Source organism: Schistocerca gregaria, chromosome 8 (genome assembly GCF_023897955.1).
Source record: "Schistocerca gregaria isolate iqSchGreg1 chromosome 8, iqSchGreg1.2, whole genome shotgun sequence".
NCBI lineage: Eukaryota > Metazoa > Arthropoda > Insecta > Orthoptera > Acrididae > Schistocerca > Schistocerca gregaria.
Genome location: NC_064927.1, coordinates 105,857,663 through 105,880,536, shown reverse-complemented (window position 1 = coordinate 105,880,536; position 22,874 = coordinate 105,857,663). Strand labels below are relative to the sequence as shown.

At 42.6% G+C, this 22,874-nt stretch overlaps 1 long non-coding RNA gene across 1 annotated transcript in view; it reads left to right on the top strand.

Annotated features, from left to right (window-relative positions):
• Positions 1-8,727: 8,727 nt before the first annotated feature.
• Positions 8,728-22,874, top strand: part of LOC126284512 (uncharacterized) — a 36,826-nt gene continuing 22,679 nt past the window's right edge. Inside the window, exon 1 of the long non-coding RNA XR_007551489.1 lies at positions 8,728-9,523. This is a non-coding gene — a long non-coding RNA (uncharacterized LOC126284512). The remainder of the gene's footprint in view (positions 9,524-22,874) is intronic.

Here is a 22,874-nt window from a genome sequence, read left to right as displayed (position 1 = left end):
TTTAGTTAGGCGTCTAAAATTGGCAGACACCTGGCGTCTTCTACACCAAAACCACACCGAGTTCACGTATCTGTACAACCGCGGCAGAAGCAGAAGCGATAGAGTATATATCAACAGAGAGATGGCCATCTCTGTGACAGAAGTAGAAGTCTGCCCTGTGATCTTCTCAGATCACTGTGCCTATCAGTGCAAACTCCGTCTACCGAGAAGGAAGATTGCAGCAAGAAGAGGAACGTGGAAGCTGAACACAAGCCACCTGACGGTCGGAAAGCTACAGCAGGAAATTGCTGACACGATCCAGGCACGCAGACAGCGGCGATGCGAGTATAATTCCACCACTGAGTGGTGGGTAGAACACGTCAAACCGCAAATAAGAAGGAAACTGATAAGGCACAGCGCTGAGAAGGCTTTCTGGAAACGAAACACGGCGAATTCTACACAAGGTGGCTACGAGACGCGATGGACGCCACTGCGGACGACGAACTGTTTCTGCCGCGGATCAGAAGACTCAACGCACGTATACTGAGCCTGAAAAGGGACAAAATGAGAGGAGTCATCGCCCGTAGCCAGACAAACGGCGAAATCGAAGATGAACCTACCACCTGCACAGGGAAAGATAGAGGGCTAACAGCAAACAAATAGGGCAATTCGTGGACAAGGACGGGAACAGGTTAACGACGAAGAAAGACATCACGATCGACGTCGCAGACCATTTCAACGACCTGTTCCGACGAGAAGAAAATGACGACGCAGAAATGGCGAGGATCCTCCAAGAAACCCTCCGGATGCTTACCAACGCAGACCGGGCACTATTGAACGAAAACGTCACAGATGACGATGTGAAAGCCGCCATCAAAGACAGCAGGAACGGAAGAGTACCAGGCGCAGACGGAATCCCAACGGAATTCTGCACTGCGCTCTGGGGTACAGTCGGCGGAATACTCACCGAAATAATAAACGAAGTTCTCAACGGGACAGAATTGCCTTCAAACTTTCTGCAAGGGACGGTGATTCTGCTCCCCAAAAAGCAGGCAGCCAACAAAATCGAAGAATTTCGACCAATAACCCTTCTAAATTCAGACTATAAAATAGCAGCAAAGTGCCTGGCTGCAAACATCAAGGTCGCGCTACAGAAAGCCATTAGCCCATGGCAAACCTATGCAGTGCTTGGCAGGAACATTTTCGACCCCGTCTGCACATATAGGGACATAATAGCCCACGCAGCAACAACTAGGAGACCCGCAGCCGTAATCTCTGTCGATTTCCACAAGGCTTTCCACAGGATCAGTCACCGGTACCTGCTGAAAACTATCGCACGCCTCGGATTCGGACCAAAATTCGGAAAAGCAATCAAGAACGTCATCACAAATGCCACCTCAAAAGTAACAGTAAACGGATCGCATGTATGGCCTATGCCGACGACATGGGCATTTTCATCCAAAACGAGGAAGAACTAGAAATAATCCAGCCTATCGTGGAATCCTTCGAGAGGGCTTCAGGTGCCAAAAAGAGTCTGAGGAAGACAGTGCTACTACCAATAGGCAACGGCAGACTGCGACCAGCGAGACAGTGGTACCGAGTGACAAACAACGATAGGGCACTTGGAGTGGAACTACAAGAGCGCCCACTGAAAATGGCAGCACAAACTGGCGCAGCGTCTTGAACACAACGAGAGGGCTCGCGAGGGGACACGCGAACCGGAGCCTGACGCTGGGCCAAAGAGTGCAGCTGGCAAACGCAACGATCCTGTCGAAAGCGTGGTACGTGGCCCAAATACTATGTGCTCCGAGCGATGGGAGGCGCGGCGTACTACCTGCTGTCGACGCGGGAAATGTTCAAGGTCCCCCAGGCGACGTGTTTCCTGTCGAGGGATGAAGGCGGACTCGCTCTGACTGACGTTAAGACAAAATGCGCGGCACTGCTCCTACACCGTGCGATGAAAATGAAGCCAGAACAACAACAGCATAACGTCCAGCCCGATCGACGACTACAAACCGGAATCTGAGGATGCTCCAGTGGACACCACCCACATTCCATTCAAGTTGCGGCACATAAAACAGATGGCAATCGACAAGAGTTACATCACCGCGGTTGTTGCCAACCCACAACAAAGAACGGCGAGAGAGATTTACAGCGCTCTGAGGGGGAAGGCAAGCAAGTCCAAAATAGAGACGAGACTTCCAGATCACGACTGGAAGAACGTCTCAGAACGGACACTTCCTGAGCACGCCAGGGACACTTGGTATAAAATCATCCACCAAACAGCGCCGCCAAATGAAAAACTAGCACGCATAAAGACGCGGGAATCCCCAAACTGCGAACTCTGCAACCAGACCGACACCATCGAGCATCGTTTTCGGTTGCAGAGAGAGCGGGCAAATATGGGCGACAGCGAGAAGAATGATCGCCCACGTCAACAGAACCGACGAGAGGGCGATACATGTCACAGTTGCCACTGTCCCGGACGCGAAGCCTTTCCCCAACGCGAAACGCCTGGCCACAATGTGGATCACCGCCATGACGACAGACGCCGTCGTCAGCAAACGGCAGACCGACGAGGCGCAGTTCCTCACGGACCTGTGGGAGGAACACAGGAGGGCCAAACGACGCTCCAAGTACCGCGAGACCTTCCAGAACTTCCGCTGGACGCCGCCTTCCGAGACGCCTTCAATACGACGTGACCGACGCTCTCCCACAAAACCCACACTCCAGTCGCTGAGGACGTCGCCCACCGATCCCTCCAAAGCCGCGACACCAAGAGTGGTACAGCGCGGAAAGCGTTTGAGACAATGTGCGCAAAGTGAAAGTGTGTGTGTGTAGCAGTGCCAAAGTGAGAGTGACGTGTGCCAATTGTAGTCATACAGTGTCCAATAGCCAAATAAAGCAGGCAAAAGGAAACGATAAGCCATTAATTTTGTGCAAAGGATACAAAGAAGTGTTCCAAGAAAACAACAAAATGCCAAACAGTGTATTTCATGTAATTAATGTACTTCTCTCTCTCTCTCTCTCTCTCTCTCTCTCTCTCTCTCTCTCTCTCTCTCACTCTCTCTCTCCACTCAAGGTGCTCTCATTTACAGAATGGCACTTTGCTTTTGGTGACTACTTCTGTTTCTCAAGCACAGCAACTGCTTGCCACCTTGCTTCTCCACGGCCATCTTGTTTGTGTCTATGTCCATAGAACTCTGAATTCTTCCCATGGTTTTATTTACACTAGGCTGCTCGGTGGTCTATCTGAGGCTGAAATTTAGTCTTACCTTTCTGATCAGGATGTCATTGCCACCCATTAGGTGATGAGAAACGTATATTCCTCCTTCGTGCCCACCTGCACTCTTTCTCTCACCTTTGATAGAGTGGTGCTTCCATCCAAGATCAAAGCAGGGTATGAAATTATCACAGTCTGACCGTACATTCCAAACCCAGTGCCCTGCTACCAGGGTCTTCATTTCATCCACACTAGAATGTCTTTTCGATAGCCAGCCATATGTGTCACCTGTGGTAGAGATGCACACGAGGGAAATTGTCCTCCTCCTCCTCCACATTGTATCAACTGCAAATATGGACATGCCGTCTCCTCTTGGGACTGTCCCATGTACCTTGATGAGTCAGCTGTCCAAGAGATCCAGGTAAAGGAAAAAGTGCCTTACCCAGTCACTTACAATTTATTGGCTAGTTGCAAATCCTGCGTTCTCCCGCCTGGTACCTATAGTTCTGTTCCTGTTATACCTCACTCCATGAAGGACATGGCCATGCAAACATGCAATCTCCAATTCAGCTCTGAGATTGTAGAATTGTCCAGTGTCAAGGTAGCATCATCATCCCCCCCCCCCCCCCCCCATATCCAGTTGTGCAACAAGCCATCAGATTCTTGCCTCAGGAGGCGAAACCACCAGCTACATAACTGGTAGGCCAAAAAGGACAGAAGGAGTACTCCCGTGGAGCAGGATCCTCCTGGTTCTGTGCCATGTGGCAGCGACTCTTCACAGGCTGTCACTTAGCAGCTGCCGAGATGACACCCCTTCATTTTTTCCTCATCATGACTCTCCTCCAATGGAACATTTGCAGCCTTTAGTCCCACAAAGAGTATTTACTGCTTTGAGTATTTACTGCTTTTTCTTAGCACCATAGCATCCCCTTGTACCCTGCCTTCAGGAAACAGAAGTGCGTCCTCATGACTGGTTTGAGCTTTCACATTTCTTCCCGGTCTGGTTTGACTTTCCCCCTGAGGTTGGCATGCCATCTTATGGGAGCATCATGCTGCTCATATTGAATGACTTTCATAGTCAGCCTATCTCTCTGACTACCCATCTTCAAGCTGTTGCAGTTCGCCTTTTCTTCCTCACCTGGCTTTTTCCTCTGTACCATTTATGCCCTACACAATTTGTGCACAGAGACATGCTCTCTGCATTTTTAACTGTCATCCTACGACAGCATACTGCAGTCATCATAAACGGATGTGTGTAAAGTGTCATCACATTCTTCGGGATAGCAAAAGAGCTTTCATTCTCTAGTTCTTTTAACAGTTCCACCCCTTACTCTGTCATGTGGGTCAACCACCAATGGTTCTCTGGGGCCAAGATCCATTCCCCAATTTCCGGCCTGCCAGAAAGCATATGATGTCATCATGGACCCTATTGCTACCTTCAACAACTTGGGCCGCCATTTTGCGGAGATTTTGAGCTCTTCCCACTATCACCCTACCTTCCTCCATTGGAAATGAATTCAAGAAGCTCGGGCAATACCCTTCTCTTCTCTGAATCATGAATGCTACAATGCCATCTTTACTATGAGGGAGCTGGCTAATCCTCTCAGTTCACCCTGATTCTCTGCCCCAGCACTAGATGCTGTCCACATTCAGATGTTGCAGCACCTTTCTCTTGTGGGCAAGCCCTTTCTGCTTAACATGTACAACAACATCTGAGTAGAGGGCACATTTCCTGGATGTTGGCATGAAGTCACCATCATACCCATACCTAAGTCCAGTGAGGACAAAAGCCTTCCTTCTAGATACTGCCCCATCTATCTCACAAGCTGCGTTCGCAAGGTGATGGAATGCATCTACGTCTACATCCATACTCCGCAAGCCACCCTTCTATTCCAGTCTCGTATTGTTCGTGGAAAGGATTGTCGGTATGCTTCCGTGTGGGCTCTAATCTCTCTGATTTTATCCTCATGGTCTCTTCGCGAGATATATGTAGGAGGGAGCAATATACTGCTTGCCTCTTCGGTGAAGGTAGGTTCTTGAAACTTAAACTCCAGTGGACGACTCTGCAGGAGAGACGCTCAGTAGCTCGGTACGGGCTTTTGTTAATCTATCGTCTCCGTAACGCTTTAGCGATTACAAAATGATCCTGTAATGAAGCGCGCTGCTCTCTCTTGGATCTTCTCTATCTCTTCTATCAACCCTATCTGGTACGGATCCCACACTGTTGAGCAGTATTCAAGCAGTAGGCGAACAAGCGTACTGTAACCTACTTCCTTTGTTGTCGGATTGCATTTCCTTAGGATTCTTCCAATGAATCTCAGTCTGGCATCTGCTTTACCGACGATCAACTTTATATGATCATTCCATTTTAAATCACTCCTAATGCGTACTCCCAGATAATTTATGGAATTAACTGCTTCCAGTTGCTGACCTGCTATTTTGTAGCTAAATGATAAGGGATCTATCTTTCTATGTATTCGCAGCACATTAAAATTGTCTACAATGAGATTCAATTGCCATTCCCGCACCATGCGTCAATTTGCTGCAGATCCTCCTGCATTTCAGCACAATTTTTCATTGTTACAACCTCTCGATACACCACAGCATCATCTGCATAAAGCCTCAGTGAACTTCCGATGTCATCCACCAGGTCACTTATGTATATTGTGAATAGCAATGGTCCTATGACACTCCCCTGCGGCACACCTGAAATCACTCTTACATCGGAAGACTTCTCTCCATTGAGAATGACATGCTGTGTTCTGATATCTAGGAACTCCTCAATCCAATCACACAATTGGTCTGATAGTCCGTATGCTCTTACTTTGTTCATTATGTCCATCTTCACTGCTGGTCCATCATGTTTGAAGAGGAATTAGACACTGCTGTAATGTGACCTTTCTTTCAACATCTTTGCAAACAACCCACTGCTTGAGGCCTGCAGCACGCTTATGTCATATGAAGCAGTATGGGTAACACAGGAGGCGGGCACATCGCCACTGGTGTGACCTGACCTGTTGTTGCTGTGGCCATAACAGACACTGCCCCATGCAACGCTGAGGTTGTACTGCTGCAACAGCTTCCCTGTCTTTTGAGCACTTGCTGCATGCCTAACAGGAGTTGATGAGCAACTTCCAATACCTGTCTCCAGGCAATCTGATCACCTGCAGCCCATGACATTCCAATGACTGTACTGAGCTCATCTGTAAGCATCAGATTCTTAAACTTAAGTTTCTTTTCATGGACTTTCCTGTCTGGGGCCAAATGAATAATAATATCAAGCTCCCTGTGATCAGCATAGGATTCGTGAGAGGTACTAGTCACACATTTACAATGATGGCTCAACCCATGCAAGTCCCCAGTCCAGGTTTTGTAAGATTGGTTAGGACATTCCTGACAATGGTAAAATACTACACACACCACAGTGAGATGTGTTTTATTTCACTAACGGGTTAGAGATGCTTGCACATTTCATCAAATGACAAGCTGACCAGTTCGTACAGGGGCACAAGTTGGCACAACAACTGATACATGCATGGCAAAAGACAGGAAAGAAAGAAAGCCTTAAACAGGTTTGCACTGCCCAAGTGAAAAACCTCAAAACATTGGTGTAACTGCATGTCATAGAGGTGCCAATCTTCAACTAATTCATCATACACCAGATAGGGCAATGGTTGCACTGACGGGAAGGTAACCTGCTGTGAACATGTAGGTGCCACTTGATTGAGAGTTGTAGGAAGAGCCTGCTGTTGTACTGTGAAAGATTGCCACTGGGCAGTGAGACACAGAAGTATTTCTTCCATTGAGATGTTTGTTGGGTGACTTAGCACTGACACTAACATGTGGAGGAAACGTAACCCTCATTTGTCACCAAGTTTGTTATAGCGAGAACAAACACGACGTATAGAACATAGTAATTTATAGTACAACAGGTAAGATGCAAGTTGTGTGTAGCACTGAACACATTTACTTGATAACAGTAATACAATGTAAAGAATAGGCCCAGCACTCATTTGCAAATCAATTAAATAATGCTGCATCTTTGGCAGCTCACCAGAGTGCCAGGGTGCCAACCCAGTGGCCTCCCTAAGCAGGCTGTGATTCGCTGGAATGAGGCTGCACATCAGTATCCGATGCTCATTGGCTAATGATCATGATGTCATAAGGAAAGCATCTGAGTCTGTAACTAATGCTGTCTGTAACATTTGTCCATAACATTTCATTTGATCAAGTGACACTGTGCACATTAGCCAATCAGTACACTAGCCATACCAGCCAATCTGGAGCATGTAACTCTACTTTGAATGGTGATGCTTCTTGCCACTGAGTATACTTTGCAATCTTTGTCAAAGAAAAGTAGTTTTCGAGCCATTTACTATTATGTACCAGAGAAAAGATATTCTGGATGGTATGATGATGATGATGTTTGGTTTGAGGGGCACTTGACTGCACAGTCATCAGCACCCATACAAAGTCTCAATTTTTACACAATCCAATTTTTTATTCAATCCAATCTAGCCACAGTCACAAATGAGAACAACAAAAACACCCAGTCTCCGGGCAGAGTAAAACCCCAAGCCGACCAGCAACGCTAGCCACTACACCACGAGCTGCAGACATATTCTGCATGGAAGTGCACATTTGTACATGGGATTGTGTGGTATAGTGTGAATGGACATCCAGAGTACTGAATGCTACTTTATTTATTGAACTCTAGTTATACAGAATTAACTAGCACATTCAGTGGTGAAAATATGAGACTGGTGTATTATGTGCTTTGAAATTTTCATTGAAGCAGGAGAATTATTTTAGTGTGATGATTTCTTCTAAAATTTTTAGTGCTTGTTAATAACATGGGAACATACTTGTATGCCTGATGTTGCAGTTTTAGCATTTGTAAGGTGGACTGCTCTATTTGATATTACACTGTATTGACAAAACCAAACTGGAATCCACTAAATGTCGTCGCATGTTGCCCCTGAGTTGATCTATAATTGTAATGTCTTGAATGTTTTTGTTCTGCTTCTTTTTTTTAAAGTGGTAAATGTTCTGCCCAGTCCATAACCATCTTTCTAGCTAAAAAGAGTTTGTTACTAGCATACTGACAGAGGTTGTGTTCTAATGCAACAAGTGAATATCTTACTCTCTGTTCAAAAGTAACACAAATCGTGTTCTCCATTTATCGTGATTTTCACACATAATGTGAATATTCAGTGCAGTAGAAATCTTCTGCCACTGTATTGCTCAGAAAATTATAATACATATTTAGAGCATTAACATTTTATCACAATACAGCGTACGGCTGGTTTTTGTCTTTATCATGACACATGCTGAAACGGCACAGTTCTTGCGTTGATCACATTAGTTACTGATGCCTGTATTCCCTATACTGTTAAAAAGCTTAGTGGAAAATAAATGCTCCCTGGGGTCTGAGTGCTACGTGGACGTTGGTTTAGAAGATGTAGTATGGAAGGACCGGTATAACATTGGAAAGCAACCTTTGTTATACAGACACTTACTGCGGCAGTTTTTGTATCTGTGGTTGTTTAAGATGCCGGTTGATGTCGGGCCTGACCTCCTATGTTACGATACCTCCAACCTCATCAAAAAGTAATGCTATAGCCGTTAGCACATGTTTTGAGTACTCAGAAAGTAAAGCCACCGTCTGGGCTGTGGTAAAGCTGTAGTGTGTTGCTCGGTTTTTCTTACCGTATTTTGAATTTCACCCTTATCTAGGACTGGATATGAGTGCGACCCTCACAAAAACAGAAGCTCTCGGCGATCCCTACGACCGTTTCTTCATTTTACAGTGCTCAGTTTTACTTTTGGGTGAGCAGGAGCACAGAACACGTGCATAGGATGCCAACCCTGTGAGAAGGAGAGGAAGCGATCGACGCTTAGACAGTCTTTTGTCTGATAGACTGACAGTCGTTTCGTTGCTAAGCGACGGCAGGAAGCCAGCCAATGACTGAATGCGCACGAGCTGGTAGCATGAACAACGTTGACGCGGTACAAAAGTAATGCGCGCGTGTCTGAAACGCAAAATGTCCCCCGTGTAACTGGTGCTGTCGTTTCTCATTGTTTAATACGAAGTTTAGTTCGTAACTCTTGGTGTTTTTAGTATTTATTCACTTATGTTTCGTTTTAAATCATGTCCAGTGCAACGAGTGGTAGAAACGAAAAATGTGAAGTGAAACGGAGAAACAATGCCTGCTGCGTAGCCAGGGAGTATTTTGAAAAAGAGAATGCAGAATGTTAAGGGTTGCACCGTAATTCCTGAAGGTCAGGACGCAGAGGACTGCAGCAGCTTCGAAACTACCGGTAAGCAAAAATACTGTCGTGACGACAGGGAAAGTTCTTGCTGGTTTACGCTCTCACCGATTACTAGAATAATGTGACAGCAGTGTAATTGCTGCTCGTTGCGTAATGGGGTAGAGGGTGTGGACTCATCTGCTCATACTTTAGTTTTCAGTCGGGCAATAGTCAACAATAGTAGGGTTTTGAAAGCCGTATCATTTTTCTGTTTGTATCCGTTGATGAATATTTTCTTATAATACGACAATTTTCGAAGTGTGTTCTGCATGAAGGAAACGCCGTAACCTGGCGATAATACCTTTAGCTAAACCTAATTTCGTTCGTATGTTGAGGCTGTAACAGTCAGGTTGCTCGTGGAAATTTGTACTCATTTGTCCACATGATAGTAGTTAAAATTACTTACTGTCACTTTAAATGCCTGACTAACGAAGTTTCTGGGTTAGTTCGGAGATGCCACATACGAACTTCCTCATTAAATGGTTGGCACAGGCAAAAGCGTTTCTCGTGCGTATATCGAAATAATTTCACCAGTTTGAAATACCATTTAAATATGTCAGGTCTATTATCCCTATTTCCCCATTGTGTAAGGGTATTGTGGTGTGTGCCGTCATTACGGCACGAAATTTGAGTTGGTTGTGTTTGTATGTTTGACTTTTCAATTTTTGTGGTGGGTTTGATTTTGTGTTTCGTAGTTATAGGTGTTGGTTTTTTCGTATTAGTAGTTATGCTGTTTAGGTCAAGGGAAATGACCTATTCCAATTTTCGTAGTTTTATATGTAGTTACGATTTATGTACGATCGTAATGTTGAGCCCCATTTTTCCTTCCTGAGTAGTGAAGGTCGATTCTCACAAATTTTGTCCATACGGAAGATATGTAAAGTGCTCAAATTTAGCTAAAAGTATTGGACACACCTTGCGATTCTCGTAGATTATTTGCGATATATTGGAATTTACATTGCAGGTTCAATTATTTATGACGAAAGGGGCGTTTAAATATATGTAAACGTTAGGCTGGGCCACTGCCCAGACTACTACCACAACCTTTGTTCGCCATTCACGTTATTTGGTTTTTCCAATATAACCAAATTATCACCTTCCAACCTAGACCCAGGGATACGCTAGTTATCGTTCTGTAATCACAACCCAGATTTGAAAGACAAGGAGAGAGTGGAGTGGGGAGTTGTGCAACATCACATTGGAGTCCAAATCATCTACCTTTGCTTTCCCTACTTTCAGAAGTATTCTTAGAAATGTACACAGAGATTGTATGTGTGTTTTTAGTTAGCTGTGAAGGACATTGCCTGGAGGCTCAGCAACAATTTGTCTTGTTTGTCAGTGTACCTGTTGAGCATTCTATAACCCCTCGCACACACACACACACACTCTCTCTCTCTCTCTCTCTCTCTCTCTCTCTCTCTCTCTCTCTCTCTCTCTTTGCTGAGTGGTTATCTTTACTCCCTCCATCATTTTCCACCCAGAATTTTACATCCCTGTGTCAAGCTGAAATTGTATTTAGCACTTCAACAAACAAGTATTGTCTACTCCGTGGTGTGTTATAATTTTATATCTGTTATATTTCATTATGTGTTTTTGTGCTATGGATTGCTAATAGAAGATGGTAAATCCTCATTTATGACAAATACTTGTATTTTCATTTAGATACTCTGCTGTTACTAGGCTTCATAGCATCGTGTAGCAAAACTTTAATTTAATTATGGAACTTTGTTAGAACTAGGTGAGTTCTCTTTCTGGAATGTTGACAAACATTTTTGAACAGCTTTCTGTAACTGGGGTGCTGTCCTTGATTTAACTGCTTAAGTATATTTTGGCTCTTCCTCCCCTGTTCTGTTAAGCAGAACTGTGATGGGCTATGATAGTGCTGTAGATTATAACACACATTTAATTTTCTGTCATAAATATGCCATTATAAAGGAATATGTGGGATCTCATTGGCCATAAGTTCTGCTTCTTCTAATTTTCTTGATGCCTGTAAATTTTATTGCAAAATTTTTAATAAAATTAACTTACATCTTGCTCTCTTTGTGTACCTAAACTTCACGTCCTTACTCTGTATAGCCCGAATCACAGCAGCATCCCTCAGTGACACACTTTGCAGTTTCAGGAGTGTTTTTGTATATGTATGTGATGTCATTTATTATTAGGAGGTACACATTCTGTGAAAGTTTTCGGTATACGTGCAGATCGTGCCTGCTTCAAATTAAGCTTGACGCAAGTTGCAATTAGCTTTATTATCTCTGTCACAGACCCACATTTGTGCCACTCACATCCAAAGGGAATGTGAAAGATGAATCAGAGGAAGAACAAGAAGTAATTCTTGAATTCATGTACGTGGGGAAAAGCACAGTTATATTGTTATAGTACTGCACTGAACGTAATAGAGTAACTAACAGAGCCGTGTCAGTAGTCGCTTGAGATTGAAATAAAGTTTCTTGCTGTAATACAACATGCACCCAGTAGAAAATGGACAGCAAGTAGAGTAGTTCAACATTTTGACATACACTTAATGGATCATTCATTCTGAATAGTTTTAGTGTATTCGTGGAGAATTATTTTTGTTACATAAGTGATAAATTACTCCAGCATTTTGTCGGGATCTGACAAAGCATTGTGAACCATCATTCCATAATGTTAAGAGCTACTGACGTGTAACACTGCCATCTGTCCTGAGAATAATTTTGTATTTGTTGTGTGGTGCAGAAGTGGAACAATCTTACTATATTGCAGAACTTGGAAAATATTTAATTCCTGATTGAAAGATTACATGCATATTATATTGTGAGGAAAAGGTAAATTGTATATGCACTGAAAAAGTAATTTATTGTTGTGACACTAAATGCTGACATTCATCAGTTACTAAATCCTTCTCTGAGTATGGATAATGCTCTATACTGCTACTTGCTAAATGTGTGTATTTTATAAACTGGCATAACAGACAGACATTGTGTAATGCTAGAGATCACCAGCACAATAATGAGGAGGCGAATTTCGTACATTTGCTGCAAATTGATTACTTGGTAGCCACCATCTCCACACTAGTTTATTTATTTCTCTCTGGAGAAACACAATTACAATACAGATTTTTTGTACAGTAATAGGGCTTCCACACCAAGAGAAAGGATGTGTCATTGGAACATAAAAGAAATAGTCTAAAAGGAGAAGCAGTAACCAGATCCCATACTGTAGAAGGCACGGTGCCCAGTTCATTGGTGAGCTTTTGTTTGTTATCTGCTGGTACAAAGAGTCATCCCACAAGGAGAGAAGTGTTTCTTGATATTTGATTTGGCCCTCCGAGCTCCAGATCTGACTCCGAGTAAGGGTTTCAGAGTGGTCTGTGCTTCACACCCTGGCGGGAGACTTTCAGGTGGGGATACCTAACGAGCTACCGAGCTTGGAGCCTGTGGTCGCCCAGTATATCAGTCTCTACAATGAGGGGGAGGGGGGGCGGCATGTAGGCATTCAGTGAAGCATACAGTAGTGGACTGCCAGGAATTCAGATGTCTGGACATTTGGTATTCCTGTAATGGTTGTCCCTGCTGGTTAGTGTCGTTGAGAAATTTTATAATGGAGTACTTTTTAAAAGATGTCATAGTCACTGTTCACTGTAAAAATTATTTATTTTGACAGCAGCAATTTCGATCTTACGGCCATTAACAATTGGATACTGCAAAAGCTAAAAAATAAATAAGTGTGTGGGATAATAGCACATGTGTTATCTGTCCTGAAAGACTTACAGTAGCCTGGATGCTAAAAAAAGGGAGCAGTAATAATAATTCCTATCAGTTTATTTGGGTATACTTTGTAATAAGACTGTTGGTAAAAATATCATGACATTGATGTGTCAATATTTTTTTTTTTTTTGAAAAAGGTTTGGAAAATTTTTTTTCACTGGTATATTGAAGCGGCAATATCGAGTATTGATATTTTTATCTTGTGTAATATTTTAGTACTTGAAATGGTTATTTTGAAATTGTTGTAGAACAATTTTACTTTCACTGTGTGGAGGAATCTTTCTACTTTTTGAGCTTCCATCGCAACCAGTCTCTCTCTGTTACTGTGTGAAGCAGGTATATTTGGATTGCACTGAGGGTGGTGGGGGGGGGGGGGGGGGGGAGGGGAGATGTGAATGAAATAACAAGATTTCTGATGTGAAGAAATAACGCACCAGATGCATTAAAAAACAGCTTTAACTCGTGTGGTATTTCTTCACATTGCCATTCTTCAAAAACAGTTGCTGAAAATGATTAACAAAAATCTAAATGACAAAATTGGCCTTTGGGTGGGCGCACATGTTTGGGGAGAAAAGCTGACATAATCGGCACTCAGTGCTGTCAACAGAAACTGCAATGTTTAACTTCACTGTGCAATTTTGACAGTAAAACAATTAATTTGCTGCTGTTAGGAGAAATGAAGAAACAGGAAGGTTGACGCGAAGTGTTCTGGACAAATCCGATATGTGATGAAACCAAACAACAAACCCGTCGGATACCTCGTATTGTGCCATCTGCAGTTGAGATTGTCAGCAATGTGGTTATTGCCAAGCGTAAAGATGCAGCGTCTTCTTTTCAATTCCTGCCCTACAGAATATCTAGTAATAACTAAGTACTTCAATATACACCTCTAAAATTGGCAGTATATTTACACTGTGCAGCTGATATTTTTATAGGGTGGTATGTTGATATTTTTTTGTTGATATATTGATACTTTTGTTTTGATAGATCAAGCACCGATAATGGTAGTTTATTAAATATTGATATATTGGATTCCCAATATTTTTAAAAATTTTGAGAGCCCTACTTTATAATGGGTAAATATCATGAAAAACGAGAATCACATTAACAGTGCTGTTCATACATGAACTGATCTAATCTAAAAACCAAATATAATAAGTAGAGAAAAAAAATGTGACAAGATGTTGCCCACTAATTGAACAACATTGTTTTGTACCACTGTCTAATATGTGAAATATACTGCATAAGCAAAAAAAGTGTGTTAGTGTAGTGATACAATTCCATGGAATTTAGAATTGTAGTGAGAAAGGGTTATAGCCGGCCGGTGTGGCCATGCAGTTCTAGGTGTTTCAGTCTGGAACCTCGTGACCGCGACGGTAGCAGGTTCGAATCCTGCCTCGGGTGTGGATGTGTGTGATGTCCTTAGGTTGGTTAGGTTTAAGTAGTTCTAAGTTCTAGGGAACTGATGACCACACATGTTAGGTCCCATAGTGCTCAGAGCCATTTGAACAATTTTTTTTGGGAAAGGGCTATTTCAGTTGAACTTGTAGAACTGGTTACACAGTGTACATCTCCATATATTCTCTGCAAGCCACCACAAGGGGAATGGTAGAGGGTACCTCGTACCACCACTAGTCATTTTCTTTCCTGTTCCACTTGCAAAGAGAGTGAGTGATAAGGACTATATATATGCCTTCATAAGAGGCTTAATTTTTCTTTTCTTACCTTACCTTAATATCTTCATCATCCTATGCAAAATATACATTGATGGCAGTAGTGTCATTTTGCACTAGCGTGACAGTTCTCTAAATTTTTCCAATAGTGTTCCATGAAAAGAATGTTGTTTTTCCCCCAGGAATTCTCATTTGACTTCATGAAGCATTTCTCTGCAATACATGTTGGTCTAACAGCGCAACTCTGAATTGCTTTGATGTCTTCCTTAAATCCTACATTGTGGGGATGCCCAAAACTTGAATGGTACTCAAGAATGGATCATGCTATTATTTTATACGTGGTCTCTTTTACAGATGAACCATACTTTCCTAAAATTCTCGAAGTCAACAAGTTTGCCTTCGCTACTACCCCCTTTGCATGGTCGTTCTGTTTCATTTCACTTTCCGACACTGTGCCCAGATACTTCTCAATGTGACTGTGTCGAGCAGCACACTAATAATACCCTATTCGAACATTGCAGGATTGCTTTTTTGCATTCACCTGCCTCTCAACACACTTACTAGAAACTTGTCACATAAATGTTTATTGAATGTGGAGGTTCTACTCTGCCTAATTGGTAAGCTCTTCAAACCTCACTGAATATCGTCCCAGGTTGCTCAATATAAAATTTTGTGCATGTTGTACAGTCAGTATCTTTCAAACTGGTTGGATCTACCAGTACTGTCAGATTATCTTTTCTAGTGTATTGTATCTACGAAAACTGATACTTGTCAGTTTTCTTGATCTTGTGTGTGACTTGGTTTGAGACTGCACCTAACTGGAGTAAATTTGGTATACCTAGTCTTTTCGTACTTGACATTCCAACCTAGACTTTCCATTGTTTGTACTTGACATCTTCTCTTTATAATGTAATTCCATCAGTTGCATGTACATTCTCTTTTTTAACTTGCCACCCATTGACTTCTGTGGCCAGTCTGCTATAAAAGAATTGTTGGTAACCAGTTCTGGCATGGTTGCAAGGGGAAGGTTGCTAAGCCTCTGTATCGTTGAATTGAAATAGGTCCGCTTGGGGCATTTTGGATGATGGGACTCATTACTGATTGATGATGGGCTTACAAAATATTCCAAATTGATGTTGGCTTTTAATGTTTGAAATTGGCAAGTCCAGGAAACGTATACTTGTGTTAGTATCTATTTCTTTTACAAACGTTGTTAGGATGCAAGATATGGAGTTGGTCATGTGATGTGTAGACTTTGGTAACAGATTCTTTAAAAAGTATCAATATATTAGCTGCATATTGGTTGTTACCAAATTCTCTTGTTTGCTAATAAGTGGTGAAAATGTTTACAGAAATAATGGCCAATGTTCCTGCCAGGCAGTTGCCTATTGCAAGACACTTGCTTTGTATACTTCGTACTATGGAATGTTAAGTACTAAAGAGAGTGGCTAATTCTAATAATACATTCTTCTTTATTACCTTTGTTGTCTTCTTTACTGAGACATTTGGATACATATTAACAATATCAAACGAAATAAATACCTTTTATGAGATGGAAACAATATACTTTTCCTCAAATTATGATACTGTTTAAGCAGGATTTTAAGTTTTTACTAATCTTCTAGGCAGGGCTATCCATACAGTTTCCAATCAGATGAATTGGGATGTCTTTGTGTATTTTGGGTTGCACTCTTGACTTTATTACACTTCATGCTTATATCAGTAAAAAGAAAGTTATTAAGTTTTCTCTATGCTATTGTTACTGTTTTTAGTGGAGTCTGCACCTATTTTACTAATTTTAGTGTTATCAAATAAGTGCCAAACTTTTATCATACTCAAATTCAACCATAACAACAACGTTATCTTATATGTTTTAAGAAAAATTGTGTTCTGTGGTCTAAGTTTCTCATTGATAGCTTTAACAATAAAAGGGCTCTCAGGTATTGTGTAGTGTATATGCTTTTTGCCTAAGTAGTTACTACCACATAATATTGTCTGTTTTATATGTTATTACTTCTTTTTCCTTTGAATGGTAATTTAGTAGTATCAGATTCTTAATGACACTACCCTGAAGCCTTGATAATAGAGCAGGAGCTGGAAACAGATGCAAAATATGTATTATATGCAGTGAGTTACAGCAATCATTCCTCGTCCTAGTGTTACATTGATTGTTTCTGATTATGAACAGTGATTGAATGTCCACAACAAACTTCATAAAGGAATAAATGCATTGCAAGAGGGTGGTCATTATGAAGAAACTTTTTAATAATTATCTGTAAGAGTTTTTAAAGTGAACTCAACGTATTATCCTTGTTACGCACTTTGACACAATGAATACTTTGTCCTGGTGAGTTGTCCTAGAATATGATGTAGTATCATAAGTATCGGTAAATCAAACAGGGAGAAAGAAGGAGAAAAAGGAAAGAAAAAACACAAAATTTTCGCATTTTCGCATCTGGAGTTTGTGACATATCTGCCTTACTTATCTCATTACTGTGTCACATCTATCTTCTTTTTCCTTTGTCCCTTATTATTGTTACTGTTTTTGTGTGTGCTTCTTTCTATGTCAGTCCTGTGGAGAACCAACTGATTTCTTATCTTATTAGTGTGTCTTACTTTTGATGTCTTTTTTACAGCACCACATTTCAAATGTTTAAATTATCTTCTTTCCTGGCTTTCGCGTAGCCCATGATAATTTGGCTGAGCTGTTCTGCTTTTAAGTAAACTCTTCATTTGTTCATAATCCGTTATTTGTCTCCAAGGAAGCAGAATTCCTCAACTTAGTCTACTTTGTGCTCCCCAATTTTATTGCTAATCTCGTGTCTGTTGCTGATTGCTTTCATCTTTATTTAGTTTACTCTCAGTTTATAATCTGTTCTCATTAGACTGTTCATTGTATTAAACACATCCTGCAATTGTTCTCCATATTCATGAAGGATAGCAATGTCATAAGGGAATTTCAGCATTGATTTCCTTTCATCTTGAATTTTAATCCTTCTCTTAAATATTTCTTATATTTTCATCATTGCTTCTTCAGTGTATAGGTTGAATATTACGGTAGAAAAACTATATCCCTGTGTTACATCCATTTTTAATCTGAGTATTCACTCTGTTTTCAGTTCATTGTTCCCTCCTGGTTTGTGTACATATTGTATGTTGCCCATCATTCCCTATTGCCTACTCGTATTTTTCTCAGAATTTCAAATATCGTGCACCATTTTACATGATCAGATGTTTCTTCCAACTCATCAAATTCTATGAGCATGTCTTGATCTTTCTTAACTTTCGCTTCCATTAGCAATTGCAATGTCAGAACTGCTTCCCTGGTGCTCTTATGTTTCTGGTATCGTTACTGATGGTCTGACAGATTCCAGTTTTCTTCTCCGTTCTTCTGTATATTATCATGCTCAGCAACATGGATGAATGAGCCATTAATATGATGGTGCAGCACTTTTTGTCTTTATCTCCTCTTGTTATCTTTGGGGTTGTGCGGATGATATGTTTCTGAAAGTTTACTTAAATGCCATTTCCCTTGGTAGTTTCATAAATTTCAAAGGAATGTTGGGTGTCCTTTCTGCCTTGTTTGGCTGGATCCTGTGTCTTTCTTATAACTCCCAGTTCTTCATCAGTCATCACATTGGATAGTTCCTCCCTCTCATAAAAGCCTACAGTGTACTCTTTGCGCCTATCCATTCTCTCTTCTCCCCTTCACTTCACAGTGAAAGTCTCATTACACTATTAATGCTGACAGTATCTGCTTTTAATTTCACCAAAAGTTGTTCTTACTTCTCTCTATGCTGAATCATTCCATCCAACAGCCATTTCTTTGTCAGTTTCATGCAGTGCTAGTTCTTCCAGCAAGGTGTGACAACATGCCATGCATCAAGGTATCTGTGGAACGAGTCCATAATGTCTTCAGTAAGGAACCAAACATTTATGACCACCATGTTTGTCCTTTCAAACGACATGTGTTCCCCCTCCCCTCCCCCCCCCCCCCCCCTGTGGGTATACTTGAAGAGCTAAGTCTATGAAACAAATCCACACACAATACCGGAACTGAAAGAAACCATCAGCCCTGAAGTTGCTGCTATCAATATCTGAATATGCTTAGGTGTGCACGGCTGTGTATTGAAGTTGTGGGGGGTCACTTCCAGCATATTCTACAAATGAATTTTTTATTGTAATGCTGAACTCACATTTGGGAGAATGACAGTTCAAACTTACTTCCATCCAGATTTAGGTTTTCTGTGATTTCCCTACATCATTCGAGGCAAATGCCAGGATGGTTCCTTTGAAAAGACATAGCCAATTTCCTTCTTCATCCTTGAAACAATCAGAGCTAGTGCTCTGTCTCTAATGACCTTGACGTTGACAGGCCATAATCTTCCTTCCTCTCTACATATAACAAAGTTGTATTATTAAGCAATTGAAAATTAAAGATTGAATAATGAAAGTAGTATGAAAACGTGAGTTGCTTATCACCATATAGTGGAGATGTTGAGTCACAAATTCACACAACAAAAAGACTGCCAAACAAAGCTTTTCGCCAAACATTTTTGTCAGTTCCTGTGTCACATGAACTAGTATCTCATCCTATCAACCATTCTCCACCCTCCACTCTCTCCCTTCTCTTTTCCAGTGAGCACATACTAAGTTCACCTAATCTAGTCACATTTGCTGTCCCCCTTCTTCACACTTAACCACCCACAGACCTGCTACCCACATTACCATCATTTTAGCCTCCAGGGGGCTCACATTTCTTTCATGAGTTCGTATGTGGTGACCACAGGGCCCTGAGCTGTTGCGGCCCATTCTTCCTTCCTGGGCTGCATTTCCTTCCTGTGTCCCTTGCTCCCTGTTGTCGCTCCTTCCCCCCTCTCTCTTCCTTCTCATCTCTCAGTTCCTTACTTATGTCGACCTGGCTATCCACCTGGTTTTTCCATTAGTCCTTGCAGTTTTTTTCCTTTGTCTGTTCTTTCATCCTTTTTGGCATTCTTGTCCCCCTTTGGGATTTGACCTCAATTTCTAAATTCTCTCTCTGTAGTGTGACACATTTGGAGAACAACTTCCTCCCTAGAATCTAAGGTGTAGAATCCTCTTCCCCCTTCCTTTCTCATTGAAGCTGCCCTCCACTCCACTAGGTCACTAACACGTGTTGCCAGTCCACGTGGTGGGCCTATTATGTAACCATCTGACTGAACCCCCTGACCACAAAGGGGTCAGATTTCTGATACCTGAACTGTTGCCTCCCCATGTGTGCCTAGGAGTGATTGCTTGTCATTCCGAAACATTGGAACTCGTGGCAATAGCCGCCATGCCAGACTGACCTTACTATGGCTGGGTTGAGACCATAAGCAGATCACCTGATCGGAGTGTGTGACAGGGCCAATACTTTGCATATGAAATGTCAAGCTCCAAATTCTGGCCGTTCTACAACTGTGTCTTTGGTTGGTAAGAGATCATTGAATGCTGCATCTTCTGGCCCTGCAGATTTGCCTTCCCTTTCTGTACCTTGTGAGGAGGGCCAGGCTTGCCAGTTTGGGAGAAAAACTTTCCCCATTACCTGGTCTGTATTAAGATGGATGGGGACACATTTGCTGCCATAATGCTGTTATTTTTTGTGGAAAATATCGAAAAATATCACCCAGTATGCTGCTTTTCATGCCTGTGATCATCTTGGCAATGCCCCATTGTTAATTACACCTCACCAGTGTTTCAATGTGGTCCAGGGAGTCATTTTTATAGGGTTTCTCAACCTTCAAACTGAGAGGGAGCTCCAGGCCGATCTGGAACTACGAGGTTTTCATTTTGTTTGGTGTGTACAGGAAGGTTGTAAAAACAATCACACTGATACCAGCACCTTTATTCTTGCGTTTGAGGGAGATACCATCCCAGAGAAAGTCGAGGCTATGTGTTACCACTGTGACATGAAGCCATACATCCCACCACTCGTGAGGTGCTTTCAGTGCTTGTGTTTCGGGCACGTGTTCCTGGTGTATGGCTGGCCCTCTGTGTGGTGACTGTGGACACTCATTCCATGAGGGGAGCCCTGTGTTCCACTATCTGTGTGTATTAATTCTCATAACTGTCACTCTCCACACTCACCATATTGCCTGGCTTATAAGGAAGAAAAGAACATATAGGAGTCTGAGTCCCTGGATCGTTTGTCTTGCACTGAGACTCGTCAGAAATGTGATGGATTTCATCCTGTGTTAGTGACTTCGTCTTTTGCCTCAGTTATGTCCTTCCCCCTTCCTCCCTCTTCCTTACCCAATCCCATCCCCCTGTCTTCTCCCCTTACCCTGCAGTTCCCATGCCTTCCCCTCCAGGTGCCACTCCTGACCAGCTGAAAAAGTGTCCCTTCTTTGGGACCTGCTCGTGATGGGGCTCCCTCCAGGACTCCCTCCCCTCCCCCTGATGTCTCTCAGACAAGAGGTCCATTACCACAACTCGGCCATGGGAGACACACTCTGTGGGCCCCAAGTCTGCCTGCTGCCTTTCAGTTATGGACCTTGCAGAAGCCTGCTCTCCACCTGTGCCCTAGCCCCCTGAACCTATGGAGGAGAAGAAGAAACGTAAATCCCAGGACAAGGCCACCACACTGAGCCCGCTCCCGGGTGTGTTGGGAATGCTTTGTCTCCTCCCTAGGTACTGCTGTCCCTTCATCATTGATGTAGGCTACATTCCGCAACATCCAGGGTTTTTTGTGGCAGTCTACCATTCTGGGCCTTGCCAAGTGGCCTTTGTACAGATTCATCCATTCTCTCTTCCTTGTCAACTCCTTTTGTGGTGTGGATAATTCAACCCTATTCCACCTTTAGTGGGCGTTGGCTCTTTCTCGTGTGGACTATGGTTGCCAAGTTTATAAATCAGCTGCCTCTTCCATGCTGCTCCTCTTGGTCCAGGTTCACCATTGTGGCATCTGTTCAACCACTGTTCCTTTCACAATAGTCCTGTGGTTGACACTATGAGTCATCCCTTTTCGATTCAGCAGTCTGGGATCCTGGTTTCCTGTGCCATCACTATCCACTCTTCCCCTGCTCGTTTCTCCTAGTCTGTTCTTTTTGCAGCTGAAGGTTGGAACCTGCCCACTGCTCGCCCTCAGATAGGTTTATCAGTTGGGCTCTGCCTTCCTTCTTTCTGACATGACTTCCATGTTGCCTCCTTGTTCTCTTCCTCACACTCTCTCGTGACCACCCTTCCATGGTTAGCTTCTTGGTCAAAGATTCAGATGGATTTCTACAGGGGTCTGAAAGCTTCCATTGCTCTGTGTGTTTCATTGTTTGTTCTTAATACACTTACATGAGTTTCAGGACGCTATTCTTTTTACACCGATGGCTCTAAATCCACTGATCATGTGGGAAAAGCTTTCACATCTTGTGTTGTCACGGAACACCATCTCTTGCCTGCCACATGTGGTGTGTTTACTGTGGAATTGATGGCTATCTGTTGGGTGCTATGTTCTCTTAAACAGTCCTCCCTCACCCAGGTTTTGTTATGTACAGGCTTAATGAGTGGCCTTCAGGCTATTGCTCTGTTTCTCCCACCATCTCTGGCTCTCTGCTATCCACAATCTTCTCAATGCTCTTGGTCATGCTGCTTGCTCATTCAACTTCCTTTGGGTTCCTGGCCTTGTTGGTATAATTAATAATGAACTTGTTGATCATCTGGCAGGGGAGGGGTGGGGGGCTGCCACATACCCCCTATTCTCTGTGAACTTTCGAGGGTGGATTTGTGGCTTTATATCAAATCCTTTTTTGCTTAGTAGTGGGCTCTTGGGGGACTACCACCTGTGTAATAAACTTTGCGCCATCAAGGAGACACTCACTGTGTGGGGTTCTTTCCTCTGTCTCTCCTGGCGGGAATCTACCATCCACTGTCGTCTTTGTATTGGTCATACTAGAATGACTCATGGGATTTTACTCCCCCAGTTAG